Here is a 14,143-nt window from a genome sequence, read left to right on the forward strand (position 1 = left end):
GAATTCAAGTAAAACAAACGCAAATAGCTTTAGAGCCTACTCATTGGAAAAGGGATGAAAAGGTGATGCGTAACCTGTACTACCTGTTGTGAAAATACTATTTTGCAAACTAATGACTACGAAGGTTTCAATGAAAGCAGGCCTAAAATGCTTTGGAAAGACTTTGATATTTTCTTGCAAGGGCCAAAGGAAAAAAAAAATGCCATTCCACTTGGTCCTGCTGCTTCCAAGAGTACTTGCAATTTCCTTTTCTTGAAAGAGATTTAGAGGACAGGAATACCAAGGCTGTCCCTGCTGTACGCCACATGAGGGCCTTTGGTTTGCTCTCTATTATAACAATAAATATCTCCATGGAAGTAAAGGTTCCTCCACACCACTCTGCCATCCATGCATCACACCAGTCTATGGACCAAAGAGGTGGATTTTACTGATTTAATGACAGACCCAGTAGCTTAACATATATTTGGATTATACCAGTCCACTCTCATGTCAGTATATAATCTTCACAAGAATCTGAGCCTGAAGATGTGACGGACCTGAACGACTATCTCGAAATGCTTCATATGTTATTTCTATAGGCTATGATACTTAAATGATCCATATCAAATTCACAGATGATTTTTCTGTTAGCTATTGCTGCAGTTTTCTAGTGCTTGGCTCATCAGAGCTTTTACATTTGTAAAGATCTATTAAGCCACTACCCCAAAGTAGCAGGATGCTGCAGAGCTGTGAACGATAAGCTAATGGATTCTTCTCATCTTGCCTGCCTCACAGCATTAACTTGGTGGGTCTTAAACACTGAGCTTTCAGATCAGAGAGGGATGTTTGCAGAAAGAAGCTAGAGCCCAAAAGTAACTTTCTTTAACAGTTCATATCCTGTGTAACTCAACATCAACAAAATCAAGAGGGAAGCAAATCAGTGTGTGGTTTTGGCAGCTTTCCCTTTTCAGCCAACTAGAACATCAGACTCTAAATTTTACAGTGAGCTAAAAGAAATTAGCAGCATTATCTTGGTCAAATGTTAAAGTAAATAGTAGTTGAAGTGTTAATCATAATTGCAGTTTTTCAAGTTATTCACATTGCGTTCCCCATGCTTACCACAGTGAATGAATTTTGATGAGCAACATTAAGCCTGCTTTGTCTGTGCCAGAGGGGAGAGCTGGGTCCCAGCTACTAAAGCAGCAGGCAGCCCAAACAGCTGGACTTTTCTTCCCAGGAAAGCCTTCTGCTGCTCCTGCAAGGCATGTGGCATGGAGGAGAGGAGCAGGCAGCAGGAAACTGTGGCATGACACTACCAAACATTTCCTGGTCAGTCTACTCCTTCCACCTCTGAGGCATGTTCAGAGTTGGTGTGGGTTTTTCCAGCAAACACGCTTCAGTGCAGCCTGGGATTTTCCCACAAACTCTCTGGTGGGAAGCAGAAGCCAGTGACGCTGCTGTCATCAGAACAAGGCTTAACAGTGGCTGTTTTGCAGCAGTTGGACCCTGAGCATTAGGTGATGCTTATAATCATTCTGGATTGTAATTGCACGTGGAAGCATTTTGTATTTGGCGTTCCCTTTAACAACAAGTTTTTCTAATAAAATGAGCAAAAGACTCTCAGATTTGAATTCTGCATGAAAATCCATATTTCCAGCACATAAGCATCACAAGAAATCGTTTTATAGTTCAGTATGCAACCAGGAACTTAGAAGTCCTCACCCCTGCAGTGACTTACACACCATAAGTAAGAGCATGTAAGAACAGACTGAAGGGAAAGGAGCCGCGCAGTAAAAGGACTAGAAAATGCAAATATTTTACCTTGCCTTATTACCACCAGGTAGTTTTCAGAGGAACCATCAGCTACACAAACACAAAGCAAAGTGAAAATACTGATCAGTCTTATCTTTGCTTGTACTCCACATGCCTGAGTTAACTATTCAAACAAATATTAACAAGTGACCTAAAGCAAAATGACATCTTGGTTTTTTTCATCTTCCACAATGCGACAAGAATATCCTACACGATGGGTCACTCATTAGAAGCCACCAAAAATAAAAGGATTTGCTTCCAGTTCAGCCTCTGACACACCCTCTCTGAAGCAAAAATAGCATCTGCAAGTCTTGCTGAAGTGAAACCAGCCACAAACCTAAGTCCACCACCAAGCAGCTTCTCTAAGCAGTAACACCCACCATGCCAAGGCACCCCGTGCTTGCCTGCCAGCCCTGCACACAGGTGCTGGTGCAGAGCACTGTGCACCAGCCTCCCCAGCCCAAAGCACGCTCATCACATTATCATTACTCTTCCAGTTTAAGTTAAAAAGCTAACTAAACCTATATAGCACAAAAAAGCCCTCTGCAGTAGATTTTTTCCAGAGTTCAATAAGAAAGGTATTGTATCAAGCAGCAGTAGCTGGGCAGTCTTTATTGGGCTCATAAAGGATTATGATTTTGCCCTATTCTCTATATAAGTGAATTTCTTAAAATATCATTTTTTAAAATAGCACTTTTTCTTCTCATGATAGTGTTTCTTTAATATATTAACTTTCCCACATCCCATACTTTGATGGTTCGGCAATTTTCTAGTTCATTTTAAATCAGTTTTTGACAAAACAATACCAACAGTTCAGTAAGTGTCCCAGCTGAATTTTACAATTTACGTTTCTTTTTGAAATACCCTCTTACTGAATAGCTTTAGAAACTAATAAAATTTTTCAATTTTAAAGCCCCAAACTCTTCATATTAAGCACTAAACTCTTGTGGAAGGGGGAGGGTGAGTGATAGTCAATGTTGATAGCAGGTTTTATTTTTAGCAATAGAAAAGCTTTTCTAAAATCAGTAATACACTGTAATTTACAGCTTTCATGGAAGCCCCAGTGTATGTATTTTTAGTAATGCTTCTGGTGCTTTGGCACACACATACATGAGTGGATGTATGCCTATATGTATATACACTAATTCATAAATACTCACACATAAATACATGCACATAAACTACTGCTGTTAGTTTTCTCTTTTTTGGCTAAACAGTAATGACCAAATAACATAGGTGAAGATCATCACTAATAATTCTTTTCTTCTGTGTTAGATAAGATGCAACAACTAAGATGAATAGAACTCTGTTTATACCAGACGTATAAACCCTGTTTAAATATTACATAATTATATATTACATAAATATATATATATTTATATATTAACAGTGAAGAAAAATACCAGTAACAACCACATTAACATGATTTGTAATTTATTATAACTTTGCATCAGTAATCACAAGAGCTACATGTCAGTAAGGCTGTGAAATTTTTTTCACCATCAGAATGCAATAGGAGTTCTTCATGTGCAAGTAAACTCTTCTAAAGCTAGGGATCCAAACAGCTGCAGATCCAACTGCTTCAAAAATTTACCACGTTCAGTATGTGCCCATCCGCTGGAGAAAACCCCTGCTCAGCTGAGATAGGTGTAATTTTGGTCAACTTCAGAACAAATGAAAGCACCTCGCATTAAAATTGTCTTTCCTTCAGCTGTCTTTCCTTCTCTTACTTCCAGTTGAGAGAAATAACTAAAGGTCGAGGGCAGGAACTTCCTAGATGGCTCCAACTTACTCTGCAAGCAGAAATTGGACTTTGTTGCAAGAAAAAAAAAACCCTGCATTTTCCAATCAATCTCTGTACAACTTTTCATCTAATATGTTTTAATTCTAGTGTGGACAAAGAAAGTTTAAACTCTACTTAACTAATATTAAATACATCTTCTCCACAGTCCATGTGGAATTTTTTTCTTTAAATACAGGCTTAGTATTTTTTCTTTAACAATTGTTAAAAGAGCTAAGTCAGCTCCAGAGTGTCAAGAAAATGGCACCTGAAAAAGGCACCTAAAAATGATACCACAGGAATGGCAAGTCAGACATAAGGACTGAGAGGGGAGGAAGACTGTGTTTAAGTTCGCCTCACTCTTTTCTGTTACCAGTTTTATGGTGAATGGAAACAACAGCTAATGAGGTTTGGTTATTTCACCGCTATGAAAATAACATGTCTTAATTATAAGAACTACATACATACATGGATATGTATTTTCATACATACTACATATCACACAGTTTTAAGTATAATTCATTTCATGTGAGGGATCGTTTTTCTCTTTTCCCTAATCCTCAGTGTCTCAAGGACAACTATGTTAATAATTTCATTTTGGTAAATGACCAGATAATTTTTCAGTTAACATTTCTATTTTTTCTAAAAAAGAAAAAATGCCTGGCTACAGAATAATAAAAGTATTTTCAATTTTTACCATCAGTGCAACAGAGAGAAAATTCAAGAACTAAAACTAATTCTAAAACGAATTCTGAAAGTAATCTGCCTTAATGGAGGTCATTTTAGAACCTTTGCATTTGATGTATAAATGCTAATTGTCAGGGCCATCACAGACTTGTGGGATACTTTAGACTTTTCTGTCTGCCTTTCTATTAACTTAGGAAATAAAAATGTTCTTTTTAAAAATATTATTCTACCGTTCTAGGTTTACAAGAGTCTGGTAAGGCTACAGATGAATAGGAGGACTACAGCTTTCACCTTTTGCTGTCCTTCCTTGTGCCTTCAATATGTCCCTTCAAATGGGATATCTGCAGAGGTGCTGAAGAACTCTCATTTTGGAGAAAGATAAAGTGAGGAACTCATACACATGTCAAGAAAAATGACTGCACTTTGTCATACAACAAACCGCATTACTTGCATAATAGCATTTTCAGCTGCAGTGGGGTAAAATGCAATAGAATAAAATTCTGAGCAAGAATTTTCTAAGGCTAAAGTTAAGCAAACATCTATGTTCTCGGGAGTGGGAGAAACAAAATTAGGTAAGAAGTTAACTCAAAAAGCTGATCTTATGGTGAGGCTATCATTGACCGGCTCTACCAGACAAACAAAACATAGAATGATGCTTTGGAATGATATATGGAATGAGGAACATAAAGAATGTATGTCTAAACCAACTGCTGGCATCTCAAATGAAAATCTCCAGCAAATCAATCAGTGTTTCACATGCTTTGTTAAGATTTACATCAGAAACCTTTTATATTTTCTACAGATGTGTAAGAAAAGTACTGGCATAATGCTCTTGCAATTATATGAATTAAACAAAAAAAAACCTGAGCACTAGTACAGCAAAAAAATCACCTGTTGAACAAGTAGTTAAGACATTTTGGCATTGAAAGGAATCAAGCATTAACTGAAACGACTCGCTCAGCAAACTTTCCTGTCTTCACAGGTAGAGAGGTTTTTCTTTTTTAGTAATCAGTGTAAGATGTGCAAGCTGCAGACAAAGCCAGAAAAGCTCCAGCAGTTGTAGACACCCTCCAAAGCACTAGACAAGCATTACTGCCAAAGCTTTTCTCAAGAATGGCACGCGCTGGAGTACTCACTCTCTGTATCTCCAGAGAGTGAATTTTCAGTGCAACATGGGACTTTGCTTAAATATACAGGAATTTCTAAAGTATTTCAGAACATACAGTTGAATGTATACAAAATCATTCAGGGCCTGAAAAAAATATCTAAGATAAGGACCAGAAATAGCATGAACTGACCAAAAATGAAAACCCAAAAACAGAATCTTCAGAGTTGTCCCATATGCCAAGAAACACAAGGAATATGTCAACACAGGCAGTACAAAATATTGACACTGCAGCTCTAAGTAGGATAGATTTGTTTACAAAGCCTGGAAAAAGAAACCACACTTATTTTAGATTAATATGCTCATTCTGCTGAGGCAGCAGCTCTTAATAGAGTGACATCTAAGCTGGTGATGGCGTATTTGCAGTATTTGTACTAGATAAAGCACAGCTAGCACTGCTGACAGTAATATCTGATCCAGGACAACTTATTAAGTTATTCTAAGTAAAATAGTGATCTAAATGTTTTATCCTCAAGTCAAAGTGTAATGAATTTAATGGAAAATAATAATGCACATGCTGAAAGAGGTGCCTAGTTACTTTCCAGTCTATGTTAAAACCCAGCGGTTTCACTATATTATTTAATCATTGTAGACAAGTGGTGGTAATTTTTACAGTACAGAGAACATATATAGATAGAAATTAACAGATAATGTTAATATTATACTAATAATGTTTGGGGTTCCTTCCCATTGCCACTGTTATCTGTGTTATCTGTGTGTTGTTCACAGTGAGAAACATTAGTTGCAAGCTAAACTTCCTTTTTTTAGTGTTAATGTTACAGAACCTTGGAAAAAAGATGATGCTGTGGACTAAATGTCCACGTTTCTAAATCCCACACAAAAGAACCAGACAGAGCACGATAAAGCTCTTACACTTCAAGAAGAACCTGTCAGATAAAGCGTATTTTCTGCAAGTATCCTAAGCGACTGAGAGGTCAGCAATCATCTTATTTCCCAGACTGCTGTGCAATCCCCGACTATGGCCAAAGATGTAGCATTGGACTGTCTTCTGTCAAGGAAAGTACACTTCTAAAATTATAATCTACATTAACACAGGAAAGAAACACAGGCTTTATTACTCAAGAGCCTGGCAGCTGAACAGCAATATGTGAGATCTACCCTGTGAACAGTATGTACTGTAGGCAGCATTGTTAGAATGAAAGAAGACTAAAGATGAAGCCAAGACTCCTGGTGAGATCTATCAGATGCTTATTAGCACAAGAGATTTCAAAAGCTACATGACAGAAGGCATAAAACAACAGAAAACAATTTAGGATGGTGTACAGTCAAGGAAGAGAAATAAATATCAGTGTTATGTGTGAATGTAAGCTAAACATTTGTAAATGCCATTCTGCAGAAAAACTAATGTAAAAAGAAGACAAAAGTACTGACCTACTTCACGGCTCTTCGTGTTCTGAATACCTCATATTAGCTTTAAGGATAGTGGTTCATTTTCATTTTCATTCACTCAAAATCATCATCCAACTTTATTCTGAAGTCCTCCTTTTCTCCTGTCTGCCAAGAAACCTGCAAGGAGGTTATTAATGTAATGCAATGTGGAAAAGCAGTTGAATGAAGCGGTGTCACGACACTCCAAGTATGGTGGAAACTTCTTCCAAGAATCTTTGTATCGAGTCATCTTTGAAGTTTATAGTAGGCTTGCAGCTCCATCCCCCCAGATAGCAAACTTCTGTGCATATCTACTGAAGAGGAAAGAAAAGGGAAGTGTCTTTGCCTCAGGATAAATCAAAAGGGATTTCAATTATGTCTGTTCTTGACAATGTCTAGTATGATAGGAACTTGCTGCAGAACAGGTTCCTGGCAAGACACAAGAGGAGAGAGGCCTTTGGGCATAACTATAATTTTGTTAAGATGTTAATTAAAATTCATATTGATCCACAAAGGAAAGTATACAATAGAAAATTGGTATATGCTACATCTGGTGCTGGAAAGTCATTCATAAGAGTACTCAGGCTCCACAGGAAACACAGTGGTATCACTGACACAATAAAGGGCCCGAAAACTAAATGTGCACGGCCATTACAGTACTATGCTCACTTGAAAGACAAGGTGGGGAACTGTGATTAATTCCTTTCTAACTCAACGGCATAAAGCAGAGAGTAGATAAAAAATGGCACATGAACTACATGTTTATAAAGACTTTAAAGAAGAAATGACTCAAGCAAAATCCTTTAAGAGCATATTCAATGGAAGTAATATGCCAACAACTTTATCTAAAACCTCTTGCTCAAAATTTACAAATCAAACAAAAATATTTACCTTTTTTTTTTTTTTAACACCATATATCACTGCAAAAATTAATGAATTTCAATAATGCAATATCAACTATTTGAATCTCTGCTCAAGGTTGTATGGCAAGTACCTTTAAAAAAAAACCCAGAACTACCTCATCCAATATTTAAATGAAAAGCTGGAACACAGATTTTTGCATGAATGTAAAGATTTTTCAAAGCTTTTTAACTAGCCAAACTTCAAATAATTGCTAGTTAACCTCATATATAATACACAGATTTTGCATTGTTTGTCTTTCTTTGAAGAGCTAGAAAAGATGGGAGGTTTCAGAGTAAATTTGTTAGGGGAAGCTCTTAAATAATCATGACTACATACAGTAAAGAATCAAAACACATAGTAGAGATTGCAAGGTCCAAATTGTTAATCCAACAAATAGATGACCAGGAAATGCAGCATGTATTTACAGTGTTGATTAGGGCAAGAGAATTGAGAACACCCTAAAACACATGGAGCCCAACAATGCAATATACCCAACCAATATTTATTGCTGCTTCTGTAGAAGCAATTTCCATTTTGATGCGTTCTCTCACACATGATGTCCTGAAACAGTTAAGTAACAAGAAAAATACAGGTTCAAGATTGTATCTGTCACAGATGAAAATACAGCATTTATGCAGCATTACATTACAAAGCCACTGGTTTATGGACCCAAGGTCCTCTTGGGACTGCCACAAATCTACATATTGTCATACGGTGAGAGATTTTTATGTTTGCGTATTTGAATTAAGAAGAACCCGCATTAATAACCAAAACAAACAAAACACAGTGATCGAGTCTAAAGTCTGAGGGAATTTAACAATGTCATCTGGTTCTGATAAAGATCACAAGTGGTCCACAAAATCTGCCAGGAAAACATCCTATCTCAGCCAGCATTTTAGAAAGAAATCAAGGATTTTGTTAAAAACACGTAATTCCAGGGGTGGATGCTTGGGACAATGTGGGAACATCTGAATTTGCTCTATGCTGCAATAAGAGAAGAGACTGCACAGTCTTGTGCAAATGATTCTACAAACTACCAATGAAATTAATTCTGCCAGATGTTTACCTGTGAGTGATTTCTAAAATTCTACTGTGCTATTCCAGAGGAACTTTAACACTGAATTCTGCCAAATAAAATATCATTTTTCTGTACATAATCAACACTAAGCATGAAATTTATGAAAATTTATAAATCCATAAATTTATGAAATTAAACAAACACAGGAACGAGATTATATGACAGTTACAATAGCAAATAACTGGACCTGATGATAATTTGAGGATGTTTCCATTCTTGTTTTCCAAATTTATTACATTTACACCAGACACTAGGTTTTATTAGTAGCTTAAACCAGTTTTGGACATGCATGTTCAGAGTTGAAACATGAATGCATACTATGTATTCATGATTACTAAATTAATAGTCTGAATTTTCAGACTATTTCATGATTATTTCAGCTCATGGATAAGTCCTGCACATTACCATAGCCATCCTTCTCTCACTGATGCATTCATTTAAGGTACAGTTAATCTAATGAAGGACTAGACATGGATCTGGTTCAGAAGTTAAACTGGAGTTCTAGCCTAAAGTATCAGAGAATACATATGATTTAGCATCCTCATGTTTTAGAATATATTTACCACATATAAAAATTAATATGCAGGTACATGCTACAAAAAGTGGTATCTAATGCAACATTCTGGTATCTCTAAATAAATTTGTGATGTAACCAAAAAAAAAAGGACATATAGCAATCCACATCTGTATATCCACCATTATCACCACATGATTTTGGTACGGTATATTTGATAAAGTAGTACATAAAAACGCAGTCAATAATTTCCTCATAATTTCCTAACAGTATACTCTTTTTTAGAGTACTTAGTAGGTTTTTGATTTAACTTAGCTGGATATCAAAGACTCATTTTTAAAGCAAGGTAAATAAACACACAAAAACGCAGAGAAGCACAAAATCCCAGGCCTCCTAGGTTTCTGTAGTGAAATTTGACCCACTGAAATCTACCAGCCTTATTTTAGGTATCATCTTCATTTCTTGACCACTTTTTCATAGAGATCTCTCTATCTATGCCCCCACCCATCCCTGAGAGGGAAACAATACATTCAATCTCAGAAAGCCACCTGTGCTTTTTAATAGCTATGCCTGACAAAGAATAAGTCTTGTAATATACGAGATCCATAAATGGAAAATCATTCAACATGTGAGAAAGGTGACTGAATTCACCAGTTTAGTGTCAGCTCTTAATTCCTAGGTTTGGAGGGTTTTTTTGAGTTTTTCTAAAATGCCATTCATGAAATATTAGAGATGCCTGTCTTTTATTAACATTATGTCCTCTGACATCCATGCAGTGAAAGATAAAAAGATGGCATTATGTTTCAGCAGGGAAGTGAAATGTTGCATGGTGCAAGGTGACCCAGTCTCATTTAACTGATTACCAAAATATAATCAAATAAAGCCTATGATCTTTACAGTGGCAAAAAACAGTGCAGCAAGAAGACAAATACAATTTTTAAAAGTGAAAAGACCAATTGAAATAAACCATATCTATTTGTAACATTTAAATGAGTCCTCTGCAGCTATGTGGTCCTTGTAAGGCCATCCATAGTGAGAAAGGAAAAGAAAGGAAAAGAAAAAGGAAAAGGAAATTCATGACAGACTGATGATGTGTGTGCAATTCAATTATATCAAGACAAACTGCCTTGGGTTGAGATTAGCAAAAGAAAACTTTAGGAAACAGATTTTGTAAAACAGATCTAGACTTAATTGACATAATTCTTCTCACTCTGCTCATTTTTGATTGTTACTACAAATTTCAAGCACCTTTCTCTAACATGTTTTCTGATAGCTACTGACAAACTTGAGATATTTTCATGATGGACTTTGGCTGTAATCCACTATGGCAATTCCTCCGTTTCTAAAGCCTCACATTTAGTCCTTCAAATCCATTCACTGAGAGCTGCCTCACCTGCCATTCTGATTGCAATGCCTCCCAGACCCTCATCAGCTCACCTCATCTATCCACTGTCACACAAACTTGGGCTCGATTTGTTGAAATGAAGGAAACTTCTACTGGGGTCGAATGATGTAATTTGGGGCTGAAACTAAGTGAAGCTTGCTGGTTTGGATTGTGCGTTAGGTGAAATTCTGTGAAACAAATCCTGAAAGAAAACAAAACAAGACTATGAATTCATGCTTGCATTTTGCACAGAATTACTCCTTTCAAAATAATTTCTAAGCATTTTAAACTAATCACAGTAGGCCTGGAACAATGCAAGCAAAATTAATATTAAAATTTCAGTTTTACATTTATGTTTTAAATAAAAGAAGATAAGGGATTGGCTAAATGTCTCACAGAGTTACTCCCTTACTTGCTCACCTGTTGTTCACAGTTATTTCCTAACAGCCAAACAGGCACACAGGTTTACATGAGTACAGCTGTTGAGTCTAGTAGGGTTCAGTTTCTTCCCCATCTCTCTTTCCAAAAGGTACCAGAAAGCCAAGACAATAAAGCCCATTGATAGCAATCCAATTATTTTAAAAAACCTTTCACTTGGAAACAAACAAAGAAAAAAGTAACAAATGCTGATTTGTTGTCTTTTAAAATATTGCCAAGTCTGTGCTAAATATGGTGAAGCTTGCTGTCACAAGGGCTTGTAGCCCTTGCTGTCACAACCTGGTCTCTAGCTCTCACAGCATGATGGTGCAGTATAGAACACAAGCACTACAGCAACAAGGGAAAGAAGCTGTAAGACATTTGCAGTGCTGCAGTTTTAATTCTGAAATTTTACTCAATAGTAATAGTCAAATCAAGTTAGTGCAACACTGAAAAAATTGCTTTTGCTCCGTATTTACAGATCAATAGAAAAAGAAGAAAGGCTGAAATACCAAGCATGTTTTAACCCTACAATACTTATATTGACAATACAACATACGTCGTGTGGACAGCTTAGCCAGGAGATGAATGGATGGGCTGATTCTGATCCTGGCTGCATCGGAACTGCTCTGTAACCCAGCATTTCACCCCAAAGCCCCACATGGAAACAGCTATCCATGGGGCCTACCCCAGGAAACAACTCCCAGTCCTCACCATAACATAGTAACTGGTAACATGCTGGCAGCATTTAAATGGGTGCTCTTCGTCTGACAGATACAAGGTGCAGGGACAGAGATTTAGTGAAGGAGAAGGTAACGGACACTGCAGAGCTGAGACACACACAAACATCTACAACTTCAAAAATGTACTTTTAATACACCTGGAAACCTCAATGAATGTTGTTTCTTACTCTGCCCAGATGCTCAGATTCATGCCACTAAATACAAGATTTAATGCCTGAAAAAAAAGCAAACATATTACATATACGTGTATATATATATATATATAATCTGTGTGTGAATGTAAAAAATAAAAACAAAGAAAAAACACTCTATATAATAAAATGGCAATAAAATTCCCTTACCAATTACTCTGTTACCTTTTCAAAATAGGAATAGTATCTCTTACGCCTTAATTTTATGATTTCCTTTGGCCCATGTTAAAAAAATAATGTAATTATCCTTTATAAAAAGGTTGGCTGAGGTCCCTGTGAAAATCTGCTCAGGGTGATTATTTAGTTGGGTTTTTTATTTGTGGAATTTAGGCAAGAATGTCTCAAGCTGTTTGTCAAAATAACTGCTTGATCTGCTTTAGTATTTTACTATTTGTTAAAAAAAATAGCATTTTCTAACAAATGGAGAGTAAGGTTAAATACTCTAATTATGAACCCAAAAGAAGATTTAAACACAAAGATTGTGTAAAGGGGTTATTAATTTTGGTGCATTTGGAGTCAATTCTCAAGATTAAATAATTACAGTGTAACTAGAAATAGGTAGGTCACTCCAAAAGTAATGCCTCCTGTTTATTTCCAAGGAAACTACGACAGACACAAAGAGCACAGTACTATTTGATAGAGCAAATTCTCAAGGACAAAACACTATTTTTCAACATAGTTACCACCATTAGCTATGCATTTTCAGCAGCAATGAACAAGAGTTCTTCATTTTGTGGTGTGACAGCTATGCATGGCTGTCCAGAACACGACTTGCCTTTCTCAATGCTGTTGCCATTGCTGAACCACACCACCCACTGCCTCTCTGGGCTCACATCCACTCTTTGGTCTCCATAAACATTCAGCAAGCATTGATGAAAGTCAATGGAAACAATTTTTTCCATATGAGGAATTCAATGACTCCTCTTAGTTTCATATCGCTTCCATGTCAGATGCCATTTTGTCAGACTGTCCCTTTGCTGCCACCTGTCACATGGCAACAACATGTAATGGAATACTGATGGAACGGGTTCAACCAATACCATCATTCTATAACATTTTTTTGCTTGAAGGTCTTCCCAAAGTATTCTACACAGCTGATGTTAAAAAGGAACTACTAACACAGCTAGACTTCAACTAGGGGAGCATCCCAGTTTAAAAAGCTGAAACTTAATCATGTCCTTTAATTAAATTTTAATTAAAACCATGTGTAACAGTTGTTGTCTTTAATGGTGCTTTCAACATATATGCAACACAAGTATTGTTACTGAGAAGCTATCCTGTGAATCATGCAGAAGCAACTTCAACCTGTTATATTTGCCCCCCAATTTTTTCTAGTTCTCTCTCCAGTTACTCTTGACTTAATGGAGGTACAATTCTTACATACATTATAAAGCTGCATCCCCTCTTCCTCAAGTCAACTACAAGGACCAGCTCATTGCAAAGGTGCAGAGGAGCTGGAGGACACTGCAATGATGACACAAAGAAGGATCTCTGGAAGGTGCAGTCAACCACAGCACCTGGCTTACTGCCATGTGCCCAATGAGCAGCCCATAGGGTATTTCAGGCCAAGTGCCACCAGTGCAAAACTTTTGCCAACATTTTTTAGCCCTTCCCAAAAGTCATTAACTACTACTAGGATGTAGCAACTCTCTCTCTTACCATACCAGTTGCACTTTGCTTGTAAAAATATATCTTTATACATTTTTTTTCTTTTTTTACTGAGTAATAAAGACTGTGGTTCTCTTATCTCCATCTTTCTTTCTGTAGCTTGACCAAATGTTTCAGAGGTACCACAAATAAGACTCTCCCTGCTAAGCAATTCCCTGAAGATTGTGTCTTGGTAAGTTTCATTTTTATAACTATTTCCCTTTGAAAACTTTCTAATTCACACCCTGCACATCCATCCCTACAAAAAAACTCTATATAAATTTACTGGAAATGACAATTTTCAGACATTTCCAATCTATGAAATTTGACAGGGAAAAAAGTATTGTCTCTAGAATTTGATAGAGTGATTAAAAAACTACAGAAGGATTATCACTGCTTATTAAGCGCAATACTTTGAGGAATTTCTATAGATCCCTTTCTTACTTAGTCCTAT

General features: G+C 36.6%; 1 protein-coding gene across 10 annotated transcripts in view; it reads right to left on the minus strand.

The window, feature by feature from the left end:
* Positions 1-14,143, minus strand: part of FIGN (fidgetin, microtubule severing factor) — a 96,023-nt gene that overhangs the window by 50,625 nt on the left and 31,255 nt on the right. For 3 of the 10 annotated variants that reach the window (XM_090143871.1, XM_090143873.1, XM_090143870.1), the window contains one exon: positions 10,745-10,893. The exons of 4 other annotated variants lie outside the window; for them this stretch is intronic. The gene's annotated coding sequence lies outside the window, so the exon portion shown is untranslated. 3 more of the 10 variants (XR_016468223.1, XM_090143875.1, XR_016468222.1) reach the window with 3 other exon arrangements.

This window comes from Phasianus colchicus, chromosome 7 (assembly GCF_987193195.1).
Source record: "Phasianus colchicus chromosome 7, bPhaCol1.hap1.1, whole genome shotgun sequence".
NCBI lineage: Eukaryota > Metazoa > Chordata > Aves > Galliformes > Phasianidae > Phasianus > Phasianus colchicus.